Source organism: Dryobates pubescens, chromosome 14, assembly GCF_014839835.1.
Source record: "Dryobates pubescens isolate bDryPub1 chromosome 14, bDryPub1.pri, whole genome shotgun sequence".
Lineage (NCBI taxonomy): Eukaryota > Metazoa > Chordata > Aves > Piciformes > Picidae > Dryobates > Dryobates pubescens.
The window spans coordinates 1,152,057-1,175,451 of NC_071625.1; the positions used below are offsets into that span (position 1 = coordinate 1,152,057).

Genomic DNA, 23,395 nt, shown 5'->3' on the forward strand with positions numbered 1-23,395 from the left:
TGGGGGTGGGGGGGGAGTGGGGAATCCAAAGCTATGGGGTATCAGAGGGGGAGTGCAGCAACCCTCACCTACCCAGGGTTTGGCTTAGGAAAAAAGTCAATCAAATAAAATCACATCAAACAAAGGTCTTTGGTAATCTCAGACAACATCCAAAGGCTTCCTCCTCACCCACCTGAGTCCTGAAATTCTCCTTCACTATACCACTGATTTTTTATTTTCATGCCTTGCTTAAACTATGAAAACAGTGTATTACAAAAATTACCATCAAAATTACTCTGCTAAGCAGCATCCTCCTGACTCTGGTTTCATGCTCAGAGTATCCCCTCTTTCTCACCCAAATGACACCACCGGCTTGGGGCAGTTTCAGTGTCCTCACTGCAGTGCTTTGAAATTGAATTTAACTCTATTATCAGCAGGCTTTTGTAATCTCATGTAAGCCTAATAGTGATCAGATGGAATTTTACTGCTAAGCTCCATGCATTCTGAGGACTAATTTGAAATGTTTATCAAGTTTTTATTGTAGACAGTTAAAAAATAAAATAAATCACCTTCTCAGGTTCTTTGTCTCCTGTTTTCACTTTCTAACATCTCATACTCTTTCTTCTGGCAGCTGGATAGGTAAGTCCTGGACACTTCATTTTCTGTTCCCTCTCCCTACATTTCCTTCTTCTAATAAAATTTAGCAAACTGCTCCATTCAACACTGACCCAGGATTTCCATGATTTTAGCATCACTGCACAGTCTTAGTGGTGCAGACACAAAGCAAGTGGTTTGGATTCCTTCACCTAACTGAAATACAGGTATGTTTGCATATGCGTGTGTGTGTGTATAGATACGTACTTTACACCTTGCCAGCTGCAAGGGCCATACTGCTGGTGTTCTATTCTTCTGTTATGTAAACACAAAAGGGAAACTGAAAGAACTCCTGCAAGCGTTGCCAGAGCTTACACCGAGGAGCCCTGCTCACCAACAGACATGCCCTTGCAGTTTATGACACACAACACTGAAAACTGCAGCCAGCGCTTCCATGGAGTTCAAATGATGCTGTAGGGTCTCCTGCAGCTCTCTTGCCTTCTTTGCAACAGATTTATCTTAAGATGAGTAAATCTCCTAATTCATTCCCTCTTCCCCTGAATGACATTTGGAAGAAGGGTAAGTCCCAAAGTGATTCAAGACCACCGAAACCCCAAGGCTGTAAGCACAGTAGCATTGGCCGTGGGACTGCCTGAGGTCAGTACTCAGCAGCTGGGCACACTGCAGGCCCTGCAAAATCATGCCATGAGCCAGCACACCTAAACCCCAAGCCCAGCAACAGCAACCACCAGGCTGCTGTTACGCTGTTACTCTTCTATTCAAAACAATACTTCAATGTTAATTCATCGAGCCTCATGGGGTCTTGCCCGCTAAGTTTGAGGATTTGAATCTCATGAATGCAGAATCTGCATTGTTCCCAGCTGAGGTCACTTTGCTGAGCATGTAGGAACACACGGCCTGCTTCAGCAGCTTACAAGTGTAAGAGAATTGTCAAACTCATTTTGAGCTCACCTCTGTTTCCTCTGTGTCTCAGGGCATGCAATCCCAAATCCTTGTGGTTCAGCGGGGAGTTAAAGCCATACACTGAAGCTGTTCTAGGAGTGGAGTGGTTGGTGGTACTTCTCTAACTCGCCTAGAAGGACTTAAAATACCCTTGCTTTATTCTACCCTACCCCTCCAATATTTTTCTGCCCATAAAGTGCCCAAACTTCAAACAGCAGCTCACATTATAAGACAGCAGACCGATAGCAGGTCTGAAATTACCCTCCAAAGTACAGCAGGCATCATGATTTAAGTGAGTAAGGAGGGGCCAGCAAAAGTTCAGTTGAGCAATCATTACTCTTTTAAGGTATTTTGTCATACTTTCCCCTCTTCCAGCACTGGTTTACAAAGTCCTGATGGTTAATGGTGCCTTTCTTCTGGAAATGTTTCACAAACAAACAGTTCACCATTAAGCTTTCATTTTAGCTTAATTTTCTGATACTATCTATCTCCTCTTTGCTCACATGAAAAATCAATGTCCACTGGAAAAAACAAACTAAAATTCGGCCTAGATCAGATTGAAATGTTTAAAATGTTGTAAACATGAGGAAATTTTTTTTTCAGTGAGAGGGTGACAGAACACTGGAACAGGCTGCCCAGGACAGGTGTGGAGTTTCCTTCTCTGGAGACATTCGATTCCCACCTGGATGCCTTCCTGCACGATCTGCTCTAGGGAGAGGGGTTGGACTGGATGAGCTTTTGAGGTCCTTTCCAGCCCCTAACACTCTGTGATTCTGTGACCTCAGGCTGCTCCTACAGAACACTAAAGGAAGGTAAATTGTATGAGTTTATGAAGAACATCTGTCTCCATGCAGATGTTTCTCATAACCACTGGCTGCAGGCAGGTGCACAGAGCTGCAGCATGCCACCAAGTTACACTTTTTTGTCTCTCTAGTGATAAATATTTTTTTTCGCTGGTTACCACACTGCTGCTGTTTTGCTGAATAGCTTCTTTGAGCCCAGGTGCACAGCAGCTCCTCCATTATTAACATTCAATGCAACGTTACTAAAATCCTAACAGTTACAACAGAGAGAAACCTTTCAGGCTTCACAATCCTAAAAAGCATCAATCCAATGTTGTGACAACAGAGGAGTTCAAACAAACCCCAGATCTGCGTGGCACAGCACAGAAAGACTTCCTCAAGGCACAGAGCTTTCAGTACTTGTAGGAATGGGATTTTTTCCCAAGCACAGGTCCCCAAGCCATTTTGGTGGGAATGCCCCATTTGGGGGAAATTCAGGCTTTTGTTTGTTTGCCTGCTTGTTTTTGTTTTACAATACCCTTCTTTTTTCTCTCCTGACTTCACCTTCTAAACGGACAAAAGAAGCAACAGAAACACAAGGGCTGGATACCGAGGGAAACATTTGTTTTCAGAGGGACATCACTACACTGAGATTCAAATATTCCTTTCCCTCTTACCTCAAGCTTTCACTTCTCCCTTTCATGGAAGGAATGGAACCCCTCCTGCCACAGAATCATAGAAGGGTAAGGGTTGGAAGGGACCTTTAAGCAACACCTAGTCCAAACCTCCTGCAATGAAAAGGGATACCTCCCACTAGAGCAGGCTTGCTCAAAGTCCCATCCAGCCTGACCTTGAACACTTTCAGAGACACAGCATCCACACCTGCTCCAGGCAATCTGTTCTCATCGTCCTCACAGTAAAGAATTTCTTCCTTACATCTAATCTAAATCTGCTGTCAGTTTAAAGCCACTAGCCCTTGTCCTGTCACTACATAGCTTCCTCTGAAGTCCCTTTCCAGCTTTCTTGCAGACCCTTTTTAGGTACTGGATGGCTGCTATGAGGTCTCCCTGGAGCCTTCTCTTCTATCCCAAATCATGTCTCTGTCCTCCATGTGCTTTACTATAGCTTCTAAGAGGATCTGTTCCATGGTCTTCCCAGGCACAGAGGTGAGGCTGGCAGGTCAGTAATTTCCAAGCTCTTTTCTACCCTTTTCAAAAGGGGCACAATATTTCTCTTTTTCAGTCACTTCACCTGCCTGCCAGGACATTTCAAATGACTTTTCAGTGTATTCATAACTTCATATGAAAATCTGTGGGATTTCAGACAATTCCATGCTCCAGTATAAAATCTCTGGTAAAATAAAAACATTTCAGGTGTTTTTCTTTTCTTTCAGTTAGAAAAGACAGAGAATTTCTTAAAGAACAGTTAAATGATTACACAAAGCTAAAGAGGACCAGGACTACCTCTTGTCTCTGATAAGGAAACACTGTTCAGTGGGCAAAATCAAGCCCTGCCTCTGTTACTGCATAGAGCAGAAGCTATAAAAATCCTATTTTCTTTCCTTCTGCTTGTGGCTGAAGCATTGAACACAGAGCTGTACAGGGAATTAAAAAAGGAAAATATGAACCTTTTTTTGTAAATAAAATAGAAAAGTGCTGGAAAATTAGCATCTACAGACTGTAAGGATTTCATTTAGCTCATACTCTCTCACCTCACACGACCTTTTTCTTCTTGCCAGGACACATGTTGTCATTTGAATCCCCACATTTAACATGCATAACTAATTATGGCTTTAAGAATCTTAACTTTTAGCAGTCCTGAGTGCTTTGAGGTTTAATTGTGCACAATTGAGATTTAATAAAGTTTGATTCCTTCACTGATGCCTTTATGAGGGTTGCAAACAACCCCCTCATTGCTCTGTGCTACACCTCTCAGGACCTCATGGCCCATTTTCATCCCCTTCCACTCTGTGAAAGGTACAATTAACAAATCAGCAATTCCTGCACTGACCACAGACTTCTCCTTTGGTTTTTTGGTTGCTTTTCTTTGGTTTTGTTTGGCTTGGGGTTTTTGTTGTAGTTGGTTGAGTTTGTTTGGTTTGGCTTGTTTCTAATCTGCAAAACCCCTTTAACATGAACACCCATTAAAAAATGCTAAAATATTTCCCTAATTCACTTCTGAAGATGAGTACAAAGTGAAAGCAAAGGAAGGTTGGCCATACCCTTAGTCTCAAGGAAACCAGAATCGTCTTAGCATTGCCTGCAAATTCCTAGAGAGCCATGGATGAGGAGATGGCCATCTCTCTACAAGAAGTTCCTCAAAAACTACCTTAAACCATGGCTTGTTCCCCAGGGCACAACTAGGTAAAGCTGTGACAACAGGACATTTGCTTGCAGTTAAAAACAAAGGCCTAATAAGTGATCCAGATACATGGGAATCAAGTGCACTGCTCCTAGGAAATGCATTAAAAAACACCAGTAAAATGTTCCATCAAGTGTTAACAACAATAACTTTGTATTTTACTGCAGCCTTGTTAATTCAGCCAAAAATGTGGCTAAAAGCACCTGTAGAATGGAGATTCAATTAAAGCAAGCACCTTTTTTTCTGCCAGTTCAGATCAGAGGTAATCTATTTCTTTTAATGTGCTCAAAGAATGTGTTTGCTTCTTTCTGCTTTCCCTTCCCTGCTTCATTTTACACAGGAATCTCTTCTCTTTACAATTCAGTGCAACATGTGTAAACATGGATTATACCACATCAGAAACCAAGTTAGCTATCTCGAGAGAATTTGTATCTCTGCTGTGTGTAAGTAAGCAGATTAATTCCTAGATCAGGCATTACCTACTGCATTTCCAATTCAATTTCTTATTTTCTTTCTGCACACAAGATCAGGGAAGTGGGATTATTTTATTAATTTAACTAATATTTTGCATGTTTTGCCTGTTATCTTGCTTTCCTCCAAAAATTTTTCTTAGCTCCAAGTGAGTGACTTAGTATGAGCAGGGATGTGTAAAGACAAGAGACCTAAGCCCTCAACAACTTAGAAATAAATGGCATGGAGAGTGACTAACTTTTCCTCCCACCCCACTAACCAGGAATAAGGAGTTGTCACATGTTTCAGACTGATCTGCAGCAGCACATCCTGCCTGAGGTAAACTCAGTGACTGTACAAAATTTAGGAGAAGATTATTTATTCATTAACATTTATGCTGTTTTTAGGGAAAATCTCCGATATATTAGTGCATGAGACAGATTTTATTGCAGCAGTGCCTGCTGGCACTGTTTAAGGTAAGGGTCTGTGTGCATATCACAGAAGCATGGGATTTACTGTGCAAAATCACCCCACTGGCCCATCCAGTCTGCCAGCTTCCCTCTGGTAGCACCCATGTCTGAGGCTTATGTAGAACACCCACAGTCACAGATTGCATTGGGTTGGACAAGGACACCTCCAATTAGATCAGCCTGCCCAGGGCCACATCAAGTCTGATCCTGAGTGTCTCCAGGGATGGGGCTTTGACCATATCCCTGGGCAACCTGTTCCAGTATTTTACCACTCTCATTGTAAAGAACTTCCTCCTCATAATCAAACTAAATCTATGCTGCTCCAGTTTCAAACCACTGTCCCTTGTCCTGTCACCGCAGGCCCTTCTAAACCGTCCCTCTCCAGCCTCACTGTAGCCCCCTTCACATACTGAAATGCAGCTGCAAGGTCTCCCTGGAGCTTTCTCTTCTCCAGGCTGAAGAAAGAGAGCCAATTCTTTCAACCTGACTTCATATGAGAGGTGCTCCAATGCTCTGATCGTCTTTGTGGCCCTTTTCTGGACCCACTCCAGCAGGTCCATTATGGCACAGTAAGTCCTTAAAACACCTGACTAATTGTGTGCAATGCTAAACTCAGGCAGAAGCAAGACACTGCTTCTGGCCTTCTGCAGGGCACAGCTAATGCCTAAAGGCATGAGCTGATTTCACCCCTGTAACTAACAAAGTCGTCAAGAGTGACGCAAGTACACAGGTACTCCCAAGTCAGGTCCACAACCAGCCACAACAACAGGTGTATTACCTTGAACAGGGAAACTAATCACACACTGCTGTGTTAAACAAAATCACCATTTAATCTTTTTTCTTCAAATCTCTTCCAAAGGCTACTTCAGCCAGTGCACTCTGAATTACCTGTGTACACTGGAGCTTGAAACTAAAGAAGGGCAAGTTCTTGAACACTGAAGAAGGTGTCCTGAAGTCCAGTAAGAAAAAGGACAGAGAAATTATAGAAAGGAGAATTGTAGAAAGGAGGCTGGAAGAGTGGACAACAAGTAACTGGGAGAGTGAGGAGAGTGGGTAAGAAGCAAGTGCCAGGAACAGAAATAAGAGATAACTAACAGAGGAAAGAGGGAAAGGAATGTGAAGAGTTAAGGGCATCCTTGCATCTGGAAATGAAACTGCAAAGAGCAGCAAAAGGGAGGCAATCCAAGCCAGTAATAGAATTTTACCCTTTCCAGAATGCTTCAGACTCTGTCCTGTTAAGACTCTCCAGTCCTGCCTTACCACGGGACCTCACAGAAATATTCCTTCGTTTGGGACATGAATAAGATCAAATATGAGTGTCTGCATGAAGACACAGAGCAGCAGCAATTGCCAAATGCATTACTAAATAATTGGCCAAACAAAGGGAAAGAAAAAAATACTTGGGAATAATACAAATGGCTGAAGCTGATGCAGATCAGATGTAGAGAAAGTTCTGGGCCCAGGTCAAAGGAAGCAAGGACGTTTGTATCTCCTGAATTACACACTAGAGTCGGTAGCTCTGCTGTGTAACAGTTTCCTTCACCTAAACCAGAAGTCATTGCCAATACCTGCACAAGTGCAGCTACAATTGCAGTGCACGCCACGACATCTCTTGTGATCCTGTAAGTAGCTCCAAATCTACCCTGCTGCATCCAGCCTCACCCCAAAACCAACAACCCAAGATTTTTTTTTTCTGAAATGAGCATTTTTCCCCCTAGCCATCGGTAAAATTACTTACTTCAGTTGTCACCCCTGGGAGAGAATGATGCTCATATCTAAAGTTAAAATTAATACAAATGACTGAAGAGGCACAGCCTCATTACAAAGGATTTATACACAAACCCTCTTATCAATACCAACCTCCTAGTTCTGAGACTCCTGAAGAGAGAAATATGGAGCTACAAATAACATTCATTTCCCAATTACCATGCCAGCCCGCTCGCTTTGTTATAGACTGGATTTGCATCTGAGTGACCGGCCTGCTGGAATCGCAGTGCTGCCAGACCACCACCCAGCCCTTTCTCCCTTTTCCAAAGACATAATCCAGACTATGCACACCAGTGCACTATCACTTGGTTTAATCATTCCTTGACACGATAAGGGATCCCACGCTTTGCAAATCTGGGGTTTGGTTAAATACTTTCACGTTCCAGTTTTAACCCATCCGCTATCACACGATGGGAGTTTGTTACAGGGGCGTTTTCAGTTGATTTCTGCAGGAGTCTACTCATTGTCTGTTTTTCATAGGTGGTGCATTAGAGAATGTGTTCAAAAGAGCATTGCTGTATACTTAATTGACTTTACCCTTAGTATCTGCATATAATATTCATAACAAGTTTATTCTTTTCAGTCATGACTTGTCTGTGAATGGACTGATTCCCACATGCCTGCTTTTGATTCACCATTTTTACATGAAGAGTTTACAAGAATCAGCTCAATTCATAGGCTCCCAATGCACAGCTCATCATGAGCTGGCACTGGGTGCTTGCAGCCCAGAAGGCAACTGTGTCCTGGGCTGCATCAAAAGAAGTGTGCACAGAAGGGTGAGGGAGGGGATTCTGTCCCTCTGCTCTGCTCTCCTTAGACCCCACCTAGAGTACTGCACCCAATTCTGGTGCCCCCAACACAAGCAGGACACTCAAACATGATCAGAAGGCTGGAGAACCTGCCCAGTGGGGAGAGGCTGAGAGAGCTGGAACTGTTCAGTTGGCAGGTATGCTGTCCTGCTGATGACACGGCTCATGACAGAAACTTTCGGACTTTGTCTCCTGAAAACTATGACTCCTCTCCTGCCCACATTGATGTCTTGCAGAAAACAGTGTCATAAATGGAGGACTGGTATGTTAAACATGAGGAATGGATTACAAGTGGATAGCAAGTTTTACCCATGGGACAGCAACGCGCCCTTGTTGCCAAGAAGGCCAATGGGGTCCTGGGGTGCATTAGGAAGAGTGTATCCAGCAGATCAGGAAAGGTTCTCCTGCCCCTCTACTCTGCCCTGGTGAGACCTCACCTGGAATACTGCATCCAGTTTTGGGCTCCCCAGTTCAGAAGAGACAGGGATTGACTGGAAAGAGTCCAAGGGAGGGCTACTAGGATGCTGAAGGGACTGGAGTACTGCCTCATGAGGAGAGACTGAGCGACCTGGGGCTTGTTGGTCTGGAGAAGAGTGAGAGGGGATTTAATATATGTTTATAAATATCTGAGGGCTGGGGGTCAGGAAGGAAGGGACAGCCTCTGCTCCATTGCATCCTGAGATAGGACAAGTGGCAATGGATACAAACTATAGGACAGGAAGTTCCACCTCAACATGAGGAGGGAACTTCTTTACTGCAAGGGTCACAGAGCACTGGAACACACTGCCCAGAGAGATTGTGCAGTCTCCTCCTCTGGAAACTGTCAAGACCCATCTGGATGTGCTCCTGTGTGACCTGTGCTGGATTCTATGGTCCTGCTCTGCTGGGGAGGGGGGAGGCAGAAAGTTGGACTTGAAGATCTCCAGAGGTCCCTTCCAAACCCTAACATCCCGTGATCCTGTGAATTGAAATCAAGTTGAGCTCTAAAGGAAATCCAAGTCAAAGCCCAAGATGTTAGAGGTTAAGATCAGGCACGTACGGTGATGAGCAGCATTACTGAAGTGGGAATCACTGATAAGTAGCCTCAGTCTTCACCCATCCCTACTATTACAGTTCACCTAAATAAAGAGCTGGGCATTCAAACACAATCCCTTCTCAAGAACAAACACAGACATTTCCAAGTTTGTTTTTATCCTACACTGCAATGATTTAACACATCTAGTAAAACATCACTTGGAGCCATTCTCTCTGGAGCAGCCTAGTGCTCACGACACTTGCCTTGTACTGGAAGCTATACACAAAGGCCTTCAGCGCCGACCTCGGGCCCTGTGTCACTCACTTTGCAGTTCAGTGATAAACTGGTCACTCAGCAGTCACTTTTTATTTCTAATTTACTCTGTCAGACATTTTTATTTATCAGAGACTAATAATTAATGCTCCTGAGGAGACAGGAGCACTGCAGCTCTCCTACATCCCACGCAGCACCCCCAGGACTTTGCTTTGGTTTCTTTGACCAAACCCTGAAAATCTTACAGTAAGAGTAACCATAATTTTCAACAAATAGCATTATGGTGCTTTGTGGCTTTTGACTCTTCATATCCAGCAGGAACTGTAAACTGCTGGCACTGGTGCCAGGTTGGGTACAGAGAGATTTATGTTGGCAGCACACGAGCTTCTGAGCTTTACAAAATAAATTTGGCAGCAGGCACTGAAAGGCTTCACCATTACTAACCTAGATGACATCCTTCTTTATCAGCAGATGAGTTTCAACATTCCCCTCTAAACAAATACTCCCCATTTATTTGTATGTTCTTCCTTTAGATTAATGCATATAGAAGGATTCCCTGAAATCATCTGCAAACTCACTGCCTTTTTCATTCACTACTTCTAATACCCTTCTGTCTGATGTGTGATGTAACTGTTGCTTATTATACTAATCTTAATTACATCCATTTTTGCTGTTGTCTCCCACGCTTGCTTGTTGCCATTGTATTCAAGCCTTCTCTGAAACCAGGAGCCTAAGCTAGCTGAGGCCAGCAACTCTTTTTAACATCAGGTTCAGACAGTCTAGCACAAAGGAGCACCAGCTCCAGACTAGAGAACCTCAACATGCTGCAGCACTACAGATGTTCAATATCATAATAATGACTGTATCTTCCTCACACAGTGATTATTAACAAAGCTGTACAGCTTTCAAAAGGGCCCTTGTTTTCAGTTTTCACCAGCAGCTGAAGCAAAGAACACATTTCCATTACAAGATGAAGCTGTACAATCTCATCCAACAAATGATCTCACTCTGACCCTCACACTAACTTTGCTATTAAGCAAAAACAGGCACATTTTCAAATATTGATTCCAACTAATGTCTGATCCTAACAGGCACGATGTTATCAGGGCCTCACTATAATAGAAGGAGTGTCAGAGTTAAACAGAATAGGTTTAGATAAGATCACAATCTTCCTCACCATGATGTGATGCTATCACTGAGTGAGTATAGTATTTGAAGTAATTTTCATTAATAGATATTGGCAACAGGAAGAGTGGTCACTGCTCAGATCTGAGCAGATTTCTGCATGACAAAACAAAACAAGTTTTATCTGAATGGTGGGTAAGAGACTGAGCTGCCTTTATTTTTTTTATTTGAAATGATGGATATTGAATTAAGAGAGAAATATTGAGTAGCAACATTGCCCTGTGCCTTCTGTTCCGTGGCAAACTGCCACTTCAGTCTTCCTGCTGCTTTTCTGATGGCTGCTTGACCAGACATCCCACTCCACATTGTGTGGACATACTCTGGTCCCAGGGCTTGCCTCAAGAGCCATGTCCACAGTCAGTTTCATGATGCCCACCCTTGTTAGCGGAGAGGGAGGAGCAAGAAGCTGTTCTATAGGTGTGGTAAGCAAAGGGTCATCCTTCTAGACTTTAAGCCCTACACATGTTTACTTATTTGAATTCTTTGCAGGAATATGGAGCATGGGAGAGCTTCATGGTAGGGCAGCCTAGAAGACTGGTCTCTGAGGTAAGCACAAGCCGTGGCAAAAGCAGTAAGAGAGGTACAAAGTTGACAGAAGCCTGGCTTGGTTGTATTTCTGGCTCACCACTCATTCTGAGCATGGTAGACTTTCTGCATGTTCAGAAAGAAAGTGGTACTGTGAAAGGTAACACCAGCTTTGATGTGGCAAATTCTCTGTCAAACTCTTAAGACTTTGTCCCCTGAAGCTATTAGCATGTAAAGGTAAAACAGCACAGAATGAAAACAGTAATTTATAGCCCTGGAAAAAATGTTATCAGCCTAGGAAAACTGAAAATACTGGCATAAAGGAAAAAAAGTCAGCTGATATTTGTTGTGTGCTTTCTGTCATGAAATAGCAGCAGCAGTGCTACACTTACACATAGCAAAGCCATACAAAAATAATACATGACAAAAGGGTGCAATTCTAACCCCCTTTCAACCATGATCATTAGCACAAACAAGCAAGTGTGCAGCAACATGTAGAACTAAAAGGGCAGAATCTGATTTCCAAGGAGCCATGTTCTGTCTGTTTATTGTGATAATATTGAACTCTAATGTGCTATTTTTCATCCTTACAGCACTTAGCTAATTAAGTTAAAAAAATATCTAAAATTAATGGAGTACTTGCCAAGTTTACTCAAATATTGGTCTTATACACAAAACCCCACACACAGCTTTTCTACTTATCTTCATGTATTTGTCTTCTCAAACGTGTGATTAACTCCAGAGCACTGAAATCTTTTTGATTATCACTGAAGATGAATGTATCAGGACAATCAGCAGCATATGGAACACAAGATGCTGCCAGATGTTAACACACCAAAATAAAGCAGAACCATCCATGGACTCCGTATCTCGTCTAAAAATAATATACTCATTGACCTTAACCCTATCAAACCAGTCCCATCTTCAAGGTCAAATAAAATAACAAATATTTATCTTCTGTGGAGAGGTTTATAGCTGTGCTTGCAGTGTTCAGTGTCATGAAATGCTAAGCATGCCTCAGCCCTGCTGCACAGAATGAAAACTGAGGGTGTTGAGCACCTCCCACTGGTGCTCAGCGCTAGGCAAAAATCAAGTCCTAAGGGCAGTATGAATCACCACGTAAATTCTGTGACCATCATGCATCCCTCCCATTGCTTTGTATTTTTTCAAGGACTGTAAATGCAAAGAGAGGAACACCTAGTTAGGGCAAAATCTACAGGCATATAAACTGTGATCTCTAACACATACTGGATGTGAGGAGGAAGTTCTTCATTGTGAGAGGGATGAAGCCCTGGAATGGGTTGTCCAGGGAGGTGGTTGAGGCCCTGTCCCTGGAGGCGTTTAAGCCCAGGCTGGATGAGGCTCTGGCCAGCCTGATCTAGTGTGAGGCGTCCCTGCCCATGGCAGGGGGGTTGGAACTGGATGATCCTTGTGTCCCTTCCAGCCCTGACTGATTCTATGATTCTATACTTCACCTGGAAGTGATTTGCTTCTGTTATATGTTGTCTGGAAAGAGTAACTTCAACAATCTGTTACTTCAATTTTTAAAGATAAATGGTTATTTATTTTCTTCAATGCTAATATCAAAGCAGTGTACTGATGCAGCTCTCATGAAGGTGGATGCCACGCTGCAGTGAGCCATGCCACCCCCCTGAACATGGACTTTGCAAGTGCTCCTGTCCAGCAGCACAGCCAGAGAAGTAGAAAACAATGGTAAGCATCATGATCCTATTTATGAAGAGTTCAGGAGGCCTCACAGTTACAGTGAGCAAAGAATTAGACAGCCAAAGATCTTTGGGACATCTTGGAAAAGAAAGCTTATGAAAGGTCAAAAAAGCCATTTAGTCCCATGTGTGTCACCAGCCAGAGCCAGCGTAGTAAGCGCTACTACAAAGCCACTGAAACCATGCAACAAGTGCTAACAATTGGCTTGGAAGAGGGAATGCAAGGAATGTTAAGGAGGCACAACCACATCGAGTGGTCTCACATTTGTGAGAGGTCAAGTTTCAACACATGGATATCCTCCTGATTTTCCACTGCTCAGTGTGGTGGTGGAGGGAGAAGCACTTTCAAAAGTGATCAGTGCACACACAGCCATTTACTACACACAGGTATCCCTTATTGTTTCTGCATGCATGAAAGAGTACCACAAAATGAGGTCTGAGGATGCTGGTGACACCAAGAGCCTCCTTGCAAATGTTTCCACATCCAACCCACGGTGTGTTCTCTGGTTTTCAGCCTGCCTAATCAGGGCTCTGGTACCCGATAGTGGATGACTGAGTACAGAAATCAAGATTCAGCGTCCTCCCTGAGGCATGCTGTACTGCCAGATCAAAGTGCACACATTTGGCATCCTGAAAATGCAAGACTGTTGCTCTCACTCTGCAAATCTGTGACACAGAAACCTGGGACAATGATCCTTGCAGATCAAATAGTGTTTCTTTAAAAAGAGGTGCAGGACACTTAGAAACTAAGTCCTAAGTAAAGCTGAAAATACCACTTTGAAAAAACTGCACTGATTCAAGATTTGGTTATGCACAAAGTGTTAATTCTAACTTTAGTTAGCAAGAAACTGGAGTGGGAAGGGAGAACATTCAGAAGAAAAAAAAAGCTGCAGGCAACTGGGAAGGGATGTGCCAAGGAAAGGCAGCAATTTACTTCTGCATCTCCCAGCAAGCCCTTGTTATATTTCAATTAGCTTTTGAAAACAGCACCCTGTACTGTTGTGACCAACTGTCTCGCTGTCTGTAATGTCCCATCTGCCATTTCCTGCAAAAAACAGTGTCTCATTCTGGCCTTTTGAAGTGAATCTTGAAAGATTTTAGCTATCTGCAGGTGTCTCTGGGCAGCTGAACAAGTGAAGTTGGCTGCAGACGTTTCTCAGCATCAGGATGCCAAAAGCCACAGGGTCATCTGCTCCGTCTCCTTCCCCCACACCATGGTTCAGCCTTGCCTACACCCCTCCGGGCTTCTTGGTCCAGCCTGTTCTTACACATACCAGCCACAGATTTGCTACAACCTCCTGAATGTCTTCCACCTTTCACTCTCAGTCCTGTTAGGAAGCTCTTTCTCATATCCAACTAAGTCTCCCTTGCTGATACCTCCAAGTGCGGCAGGTTTACCCAACACAACCCATCGTTGTGGAGGGAAGGTGGATTGACTAGAGGGAGAAGAGAAACAGGGATATGTAAAACAAGTAAGTCCCACAAGAGAAGAACACTGTCTGGAATTTAGCAAACATGAGTAAGATATTTATGTAGAAAATGCAGCCACATCTAAGAGGAAGAAACACCATGAAAGCAAAGAGATAAGACTGCAGTGGAATTAAAAATTAATAGCAGTGGCAGAGCCTAGTCTGCTTCAACACAAGCAGAAAAGAAGAGCCTGAGATATTTTGGCCCTACTATTGTTTTCTGTTTTACTGCTCCCTTCCCTTTATGCTAATTTGTCCCAGTTTTCTTCCAAAAGTGAGGACAACAGCTTGCAGGAGGAGGAGAGAGAAAAAAAAAAGTCTTTCTTCACCTTCCCAGCGCCAAGGCACACCTCCCTCAACTCTCCTAAACTTGTCTTTAACGTCCTCACACATGGCAGGAGTTCCTGTTTTGCCTTTGGTCACTTAGATCAGCGCTGGCATGTGGAAAAGAAAGCTTCAAAGGGGAAAAAAACCAAAGTATTTTGGGAAATGTGAGATTTCTAGAAATAAAAATTATAATCATTAATACTAACAGGGATGAGGCTTTCATTTAAAAGATATGCTTTTCAGACATTAAATGTCAAAGAAGACCTAAAATCTAAATCTGTGACAAGAAGAGCTTTCAATTGCAAGGTATTTTCTGAGTTAGAATAAGCTACATCACTGATGATGTCTCCAGTGCTGGGGAGTTTATTCTAATGCATCAGGAGCATTCAGACTGCTCTTCCCTCACAGCACAGAAACGGCACAGGATTCTGCTCTGCAAACCTCAATTATTCCTTAAATACATTAAAAGAGCTCAAATGAAAATAAAATACTATGACCACATTTCATGCTTCACAATTTGTGCAGCATCTGGTAAACCCACCAATCTCTTGTCCCCTTCTCTCTGGTCTGTGAAACATGACAAAAATGCAGAGGGGGCAACAGCTTATTAATTGATGCCAAGTTATTTCACGGGGGACACAAATATGAAACAGTATCAAATCTGATGAGGCCATGCATATAATTTATCATCTATGGAATATCAAGGCATGTTAAAAAAACCTGCAAATCACAGGCTCTCAGAACACTCAGATATTGATAGACATTGATCATGTCCCCTCTCAGTCTGCTCCTCTCAAGCCTAACCAGCCCCAGGTCTCAGCCTTTCCTCAAAAGGCAGCGCTCCGGTCCCTTCATCACCCTTAGGTAGAGTAGTCAAGTACTAGCTGTGCATCCCTGGCTACAGCCTTTCCCCTGCAGGTGGCCTGAGGCTGGCAGCATGGGCAAGGTTGGCAGGCAATGGTACCTCCTGTGCTCTTCACAGCAGAGCCCTAGAGGATGGAGATCATTGTCTTTTCAGCTCCCCTGGGGCCTGAGGAGCCACCATGGAATGAGATTCATGAACTTGTTCTCTGGGCTTGATAAACGAGGTGCAGGACATTAGTAAACCTCACTCAGCACTTCAGATCTCAGACCAGACTCTGTATTGCCCATATTTGAGTGCTGCACTGGGAGAAGGGCAAAATTTGCTACTGGCTATGTGATACTACAACATCATTAAAAAAAGGGGAGGAGCAAGTTCAGCAAAATGTTTGTCTCTCAAATAAACCCCTGATTTTCAGCGCCTTCCAACAGCCAGTACCTTCCTCTGGCCAGACCAGGCTATTTTGACACCGTCACAAGCAGTATCAGTGGATGTGTAAGGTGCAAATATATATACACATATATATGTATGTGCTAGGCTTACATTCTAAAAAGATGTCAATGCACTTCCACCACACTCCCTGTACTTGCTGTAAATACTGAGGGGGTTTTCCTTTTTGAAACATTCAAACCCATGATTTCAAAGGACATAGTTAATTTGGCTGGTAATGAAACAACCAGAAATACCATCATTCTATTCAAGCATGTTGAGAAGGGGAACTGATCTTTGGCATTTCATTCATTTCATCACAAGCAAGCCACAAGCAGTCACTGTCTTCACTGAAGCCACAGATTCATTTCTTTACTTGAAGTCATCGTTTTGTTTAAAAGCACACCAGCCATAACTGTAAATCTTGTCACTGTCATTATGATTTGGTAACTTAGTCTACACTTTTATTAGCACAAACTCATTTTGACACCCTCAAAATGTGAAATTTCTTTCCAGACCAGAACTTTGCCTACAGCACACTATTCCAAAGGACTGCCCACTGTTGCCTCCAGAATGCTTATGGAAAGCATCCACTGATGTTTTCATAATCAGATGTCATTTGTATGCCCGGACAGTACATTGGGACTGAGCACCACACAAGCGTGCTTTTCTCCACTACCAATGTACACTAACTGCCCTAGGACAGGCATAGCCCCACAGAGGCCCAGGACCATCCAGGACATTTTGTTTTCCAGTAGTCAAAGACAGACCACAAGCCTCCAGTCCCTTCAGTTCCATATCCCACATAACTACCACAGCTATGGCTTAACAAGGCAAATCTCTCAAGCACCTTCAGAGCTTCATCTTCCACTGACATGATGGAGGTAGAATGTCCTATGCTTGTTCTATGGATGTGACACTACTGAAAACCCCAATGTGTCAACATTTTAGAAACTGAATTCTATTTCAGAGTGAAAAAATTATATTCTTGAACATTCAGAGAGAAGTTATTTCAAAACCTGCTGAATATTTAAACCTGACATTTTATATCTGCTTAGTCTATAACACATGTGTCACAAATAAGAGGAAATAGCATTATGAAAAGCATGAATTTTAAAAAGTTCCTCAGAGGACAACATTCAGGTTAAATTCTTCATCTTAAACTGGGGTGTTGAGGTCATGCCTCTTGGGTATTTCACAGAGGACTTTCAATGGAGCTAAATCAATTCTTTTTCTAACTCCAAGTTTTTAAACTGGACTACATCCTGTTCTGAAAATTGGGTTGTAAGTTTAGCAAAATCAACAACAGCAGAATAAGCATTTGAGTATTGAACCCACAGTGCAGTGAAGATTCGACTAGGTGACCATGGTCTAGCAGCATCAGATGTTGCTGCTGCAGTTTATTGCAGGAGATCTCTCCAAACAGCTTAACAGTGCTGTAGGTGCTCCAGTAGACATGGACTTCTCTAGGCTTTTCCCTGCCTCCTCAAATGGAAAAGCCTGGCACTTGCACATGGTGTCTCCCACTGCTTCTGTTGCCTCAGAGGCCCCAAACCCAAACTTTCTTGCCTTTTTCCAGTTCCAGGCTCCTGATGTGGCCTCAGCCTTTCTGCCTAACTGTCCCCTTGCGCTGTCCTCAGGAGCTCCCTGTCAATGTGCCCAGGGTACGCTTTGAGCAGGACCTCCTTCCCACCCTTAAGAAACAAAGCCTGCTGACATAGGGGATGTCTACTACTTAATTACAATAGTATTAAGTCTGCTCAATGGAGATGCTTACAGAAAGGAAGCAAGTAACTGATTTATTCTAAAAAGCAAACAAATAAACCTTTCAAAGTGACCAGTGGTAGTCTTAGACAAAGGTTAAAGTTCTGCTGGTCTGAAATGTGTCAAAACAAACCACAGAGACGTGGTCTTTAAAAAGGGATGGAATCAAGGCAGAGAGGATGTGAACCTCCCCTACTGACAGAATGCTGCATGCTGGAAATCAGCAATTCAGAAATAAAAAGGAATCATTTAATTTCAATTCTGTTGTGCTGTGGACATTTGGAGTTTGGGTTTGGTTTTGTTTGTTGGGATTTTTTTGGCTGTTTAGATTTTCCGTGGGTTGGTTGGTTTGTTTCTGGTTGGTTGGTTTGGAGTTCTTTTGTAGTTGTTTCGGGGTTTTGTGGGTTTGGTATCTTTTGTTGTCTTTTTGTTGCCTGGGTTGTTTGAGGTTTTTTAAAACCCACATATTTGTATGTCCCTTATTTAATATGTTCATATTAAGGCTATGATAACAGCCTGCACTACTAATGCCAGTGTACCGGCAGTATTTCGGCAGAGGTGCTCTGTCTTTTCACGGCTCATGTTGCTTCACTACCTATTCATGTTCTGAAGCTACTTCTGCAAGCAAGAAAAAAAAAGGCAGCTTTTGGCTTTTTTCAAAAGTTTGTTTGGATCACTGCCACACTTTGCCATCATATTGACAACATGTTTCAATTCAAAGCCTGTCGGGTTAACTGTAAAGAAGAGCAGAAATAACTAACTCATTTTTCTTTTGAAAGAAAAGAAGCATCGAAACTACAAACACACAAGTTCCTTACAGAGTCCTGCCACTGCAATCCCCTCAACTACATGCCTGTAGAGATGGGAGAACGCTTCACAGCAGGTGAGGTCACTTGTTTTCTGAGACCAATGTGGATAACCATGTGGATGTCCACATCGTTCTCCACCTTTCTGCATATGCTTCAGTTGGCATGAAGTGGCCAACCCCGGCACTTGCTGAGGACATCGGTGCATCGCTGCAAGCATTACACAGTGTGCTGTTACATTAGTGTCTGCTCATGGTTGGGACACAAAGAACTGTTTTAAAACTAGTTTTAAACATCAAGAGCCTGACAGTAACAGCAGCAGAAATAAGAAATGCTTCTGTAGTCATCAGAGGTACTTAAGGTATAAACCTACTGTAACAAAGATGAGAATCAAGGTTCATTACTCAATATACTGTTTCTTGTAATTAAATATGAAAATGGCTCTGTGCTGCCAAAAGCCAAACCCCCATTTGCAGGTAAATATCTAAAGATAAAAAATGTCTTATTTCTTTCCATGTTTGACCAAGAGAGCCAAAGACTACAGACAGATCACAGCCTAACTACAGGCAGACTATTGCCTGTCTGAGCAGCTGTACAGGAACTCCAACCAACATGTCCAGGAACTCCTCGCTCTGCAGCTCTGAAAATTGAAAGTCACTGCCTACCACAGATACCCGGTTGTTTGACCTGAAGTAACCAGCCACAGATTAATAACTTAACTGCATTTTGAACCTTGTGTCCTCAGTCCTGCACATGCTACCCAGTCAAACAGTTTCATAAGGATATCTTCCAGAAGTGTTGCTCTGGTGCTGAACCTCCCAGATCCCATTAAAGAGTCCCTGCTGTATCCCACTGCCCAGCCCTGTACACTTCCTTCTCACAGATTCCCTTCACAGACACATTGAATCCTCTTTTCCTTATCAGGCTGATACAGGCCTGCCCACGCACTCCTCCCTGTGTCAAGACGATGAGAATGGAGGGTAGGATCCAGCTGCTCATTGTTTTGCTTCACAAAATCCTGCCATGGGCACAGATTAACACCAAAAACTACATGGCAGCAGCCAAGGGAAAAGGCCTTTCACAGTTGCCTCCACACAACTACTGGAGCCATGGCATGAGCCGCTGCTTGATGCCCATCATGGGCTACACAATTCAACACTTTTCTTTCCAAGAGCCTCGTTCCCACCAAGTTGTTTCCTCAAACAGGGAAAATATTTCCAGCTGGGAAAAGCAAGGAAATAGCTTTTGCTTAAATAGGCTGCTAGTGCCTTGAATTTAAGAGCTGCTTATACACAGTGGTTATTCTTTCCATGGATGCTACAATCAGCCTAGAAGGGTCTCCTGCTCCTCTCACCTGCCTGTTCATATCACACTTGGTGTTTGTGAAAATCCACTTTCCTTTTCAAGACAGGAATTACAAGCTAGAGGTTTCAGTCTTAGAAACATACTCCTGTCTTCTCACAGGTACCCACAAACTACTGAAAGTTGTGTGAAGGTTTCATGGCAAAATTAGTGACTAAACCATGACACTTTCATTGTAGACTTCTCACCAGCTGGAGATGAAGATCAGTATTGTACAAAACTTTGTGGTTTTTGTTTGTCAAGCCAGCAAGATTCTATTCAATTTCAAACAGAATCTGGAAGCATGTAGGTGATCTTGCTGTGAAACACAAGAACGAGCTCTGATTTTAGAAGTGCACAGGAAACCTCGAAAGAGTATTTCATTTTCTAGGGACCATCAACTATTACGGAGCAGTTAATGTTAAGTGGAAGGCAATAACCTCTATGTCCAATAGTGCAGATGGATACAAACTGTGTACACAGCTGAGGGCAGGAGAATTTTGCCGGTTTGCAAAACTACAAGAATGGATTATTAGAAGTACCTAACTAGGAAACCTATCACTCTAAATTTCAGTAAGTTATCTAAATAGGTATCTATAAATGTTTAATAATGATATAAGGAGTTCATACTGAAATGGAAACTAAATGTCTACATCTAAAGTTTTAAAACCTGAAATTCTTTGCTGTTAAAAACAATGTTTTCAACGTTAAACCCAAAGATTTCTGGTGCAGATTGTTCCATCAATAGCAACAGAAATGCAATGGGCTACATTTCTTCCTAGGGAATTTGATCACTCTGTAATCCATGAATACTGGCTTCCAGAGGAGAAAAATGAAGAACTTTAAGTCACTGTGCTAAGTCAAGTCTACCATCAGAGTCTGAGTATTCTGCAGCCCTGATGCAGGTCTTGCTGTACCATACCTCTCAACGCTGCTGCGGCACCGCCGATGAAGTCAACAGCTGCTATCGCTACTGGAGTTGTGAACTGCAGTCACTCAAGTAATTTTTGTTCAGGGTATCCAACCTTCCACTACTCTACCTTCCACTGTTTTTTAATGTATTTTAAGACAAACTGGAAAGATCTAAAAAGCATTGGACAACTGGCACAGTGACTCAACTAATTATTGTGATGCATTAATTAGCTTGATCTGTCCCCTGAGCCAACAGCAGTGAGACTGGATTCAGCAACACAGCACTGCCTGCAATAAGCAGCACTTCAACAGGGTATGACATGTACAGGCTGTACACAGAGCAGAGTATGGTAGGTAACTGTTCTAGCTAGGGAGTGAATCCTGTGAGGTAGTCACACTGCTAGCACAGAAGTCAGGTAAGACACTTGCAGTCAGCTACAAACAGTGTCCAACAGAGACTAGCTGCAAGAATTGTGATATTTACTCACCTGCAGCTCCCTAAATTTTTCTTTCCATTCCTCTCAGTACAAAAAATTCACCATAAAGCTCTTTTCCAACAATTACCTGATGTTTTTATCAGTGAAATGTTCTCATTCAGAAATGCACTAAAGCTCCTGTCAGCTGCTAATGTGAATGTTTGGATGAATGTAGGGAGGGGAGGCTCTACTCAAATGAGCTTTCCAAAACAGACATAAATAATCTAGAGTAAACAAATGCAACTCCTCTTGTGAACAACAGAGAGCATGTAGCTCGTGAAAAACAGTCATGTCAAGCAAACAAAAATCATAAATAATAGAGAATTGTTTCGGGAAAAAACAGCTAAAGCTATGCAGAAGCTGGCACTGGGTTTCTGTGGCTCAAGCAGTGAAGCTCTATCAAAAGGTTTACACTTCCTCACACAGCATTTGAAAGTAACAAATGTGAGACTCCAGGAAACATCTGATATTTGGGGAAAAAAGAAACAATACTTAGAACCACAGAATAATTCAGGTTGGAAGGAACCTCTGGAGGTCATCCAGTCCAAACTCCTGCTCAAAGCAGGGCAAACTTCAAAGTCAGATCCAACTTCGAAGTTAACTCAGATAGCTCAAGATCAAATCCAGTTCAGTTCTGACTATCTCAAAGGACGGAGTTCTCAGGGGACAAAACATCATTGCTGAAGAGTACAATTTTGTTTCCAGGAACTTTATATTTGCAGGCAAAACAAAAGTAGAATCTTTCAAGTGTTAGCAAGAACAGACTTTATGGGTTCTAATTTGACAAGAAACAAATGTGTATCTTTCCAGGTTGGTAAGAAAAACAGGCCTGAAGGTTTCCATCCTACATCCCTCTGACATCCTTTGTAATGGCATTAGAGCAACTTTCTCAATCATCAAATGAAAAAGTCAGCTCTGCTCACTGCTTAATTATAAATTCATTAAAACCAAAATATCTTAGCTAAATGTTTTGGGTTTTTCCACAGCAAAAATGGTATTTACTCAAGTGTCCAAAGTGTTAACAGACCTTAATATATGCCTGTGCTATCAAAGGAGAAGCGAGCCCCTCTTACAGTGACTGTGGCTGCTTCAAATTTCCTTCAGAAAACAAAAATGAATAGAATAGAATATTCTAGAATATTATCTTCAACTGTGGCCACACTGCAAATTCATCCTAATCCCTGACAGTAGTGAAGGGTCAGCCAACACCATCCCCCACACCCAAACATTACCTTACAGACAGGGCAACAGGGACAACACAAACCTAGCATTTTTCCTGGGGTCTTATGTGGACTGACTTTGTGCCACCCCCAAGGTTTCTGTTGCATGAAAGTTTATGGAAATAGTAATTCTGAAATCTAAGAGAATTATTAAGCCACTTTTTATGAAAGAGATTTTGAGAATGCTGATAGACCAAGAATGAAATAGACTAAGAAATAAAAATTAAGTAGATGGAGGAAACACAGAGAGGTTATCTGAACTGTCCAGCCTCCTTATTCTAACAAGGAGGTGCCCTGAACGTCCTGTACTCTTGAACCCTCCTGTATGCAGGTGTTTGAGTGACAAATCTGGACTCTAGGGAATGTAAGTCCATTTTCATGCCACTTTCTGTAACATTGGTAGGATCTTTTGATTCAATTATGCTAAAAGCCCTACAAAGTATCAGGGTCCTAAGGGGCTTCTCTGTGCCTGGACTGGTGCTTAACTACAATTTGACTGTGAATATTTACAGAAAGTAGCATGCATACTATCAGCAAGCCCTTAGAAACAAAACTCCAACATAGAGGCACAGGTTGGGCACAGGTAGAGAATATTGATTTCTGCCCTTTTCTCCCAAGTCCACACAATCCCTCTCTCCTGCTGTTGCAGACAGTACTTGAGCAAGTCAGTAGTACTCCTTACTTCCTTGAGGTCCTCAGAGGGCAAGTCTAGGAAGCTTCTCCATTTACAGCACAGAGGTATCTACTCCAAGATTACGCAATACCCTCTGTAAAACAGATCTTTATGCCAATACATTCATGCAGAGTCTGTCATAGCAGTGATCCAGCTAAGACAACACTTCTTCAGACATATCTCACAGAGCACTGCATGTCCCAAGACTATCTGCACACT

At 42.7% G+C, this 23,395-nt stretch overlaps 1 protein-coding gene across 2 annotated transcripts in view; it reads right to left on the minus strand.

The window, feature by feature from the left end:
• ZFPM2 (zinc finger protein, FOG family member 2) overlaps window positions 1–23,395 on the minus strand; it is a 300,779-nt gene that overhangs the window by 129,744 nt on the left and 147,640 nt on the right. The gene's annotated exons all lie outside the window — the stretch shown is intronic.